General features: G+C 40.9%; 1 protein-coding gene across 1 annotated transcript in view; it reads right to left on the reverse strand.

Moving 5' to 3' along the window:
- The window catches only part of IFIH1 (interferon induced with helicase C domain 1), a 77,437-nt gene that overhangs the window by 26,211 nt on the left and 49,772 nt on the right, over positions 1 to 1,454 (reverse strand). The window lies entirely within an intron of this gene.

Consider the following 1,454-nt stretch of genomic DNA (forward strand, 5'->3'; position numbering starts at 1 on the left):
CAAACCCACCAGCCACTCCTCAGAAGGAAGATGGAGCAATCTACTTCCGTAGTGATACTGCCTCGGAAACCCAAGGAGGGGTTGCTATGAGTCGGGTCTGACTCAACGGCACATAACAACAACAACAATATATATATATGTATATATTTACATTTATATAAATTTATATGCCTTTATGAGCAGTCCTGGTGGTACAGTAGTTAAGGTATTTGGCTGCTAACTCAAAGGTTGGTGGTTTGAACCCCGGTGCCAATCTATACAACAAAGATGAGGTGGCATACTTCCATAAAGACCACTGTTTTGGAAACCCTATGGAGCAATTCTACTCTGTCCTATAGGGTCACTACGAGCTGGAATTGACTCTGTGGCAGTGGGTGGATATGCCTTTATAAATTAAAAACAAGATAAGACATGCTTTGGCTACAATTTGAAAAGAAGAAACAGGCAAATGATAACAAGAAATACCATATAACATGAATCCTAAGAAGCCCATTTTTAAAAATATATATATTTTTGCCATCCTTGATAATGAGATATGTCTTATAATCTACAGAGTCTTAGAATCAGTGAAATATAGATTTAGAAGACCTTACTGGAACAGTGGGACTGTCTTAGCTTTCTAGTGCTGCTCTACCAGAAATACCATATGTGGATGGCTTCAACAAACAAAGATTTATTCTCTTAGAATTTAGGAGGCTAGAAGTGCAAATTTAGAATGCTGGCTCTAGCGGAAGACTAGGTTAGAGATCTGAGTTCAGAGTATCGGCTTTAGGGGCTGAGTAGAGGCCCCTCAACCTTGGCCTTCAGCTCCGCCTTCCAGGCCCACTGGAACAAGCTGGAGGCTTCTCCTGACTCATGCAGCCACTGGTGCTGAGGCTGACAAATCCAAGATTGGTAGGCAACACAGCAGGCCACTGGTTCAAGTCCAGGAACTGGAGATGAAGACTGAACCAAATGCAGGATCCTCTCTATATACACTAGATGCAGGCCACACCCTGAAAGCAACTCTTCCTCAACTGATTAACTGCTCTTAGAAGATTCCATCATGGAAATGATTACACCACATCCAATATCATCATGGAGAATAACTACATCCAGCTGCCAAGCCACTCAAATCATGGCCCAGCCAAGTTGGGCTGACATAAGCAAGACCCAGAATTTTACCTACCACAGTGAAAAATCCAGATCTCATTGGCCTGAATCACAATGACCATAACAGAATCAAAGTGTCCCCTTTTCTAAGAAGACTTTAGGTCAAAATGACATTAGGCTTCAGGAGAACATTTATCCAATAAGCCATCATTGTTTCACTCATGCCATAATGTCTACAAGTGCCTTTATGCTTTCCCAAGTATTTTTTTTTTTCAGTGTATCACAATAAATAGTATAGCAGGATATGAAAACATATTTTACGTAGGTCTTATCACAATGTGAGACTCTAGGTGTACATGTTT

This window comes from Orycteropus afer, unplaced genomic scaffold (genome assembly GCF_000298275.1).
Source record: "Orycteropus afer afer isolate SDZICR_OR568_19922 unplaced genomic scaffold, OryAfe1.0 scaffold00084, whole genome shotgun sequence".
NCBI lineage: Eukaryota > Metazoa > Chordata > Mammalia > Tubulidentata > Orycteropodidae > Orycteropus > Orycteropus afer.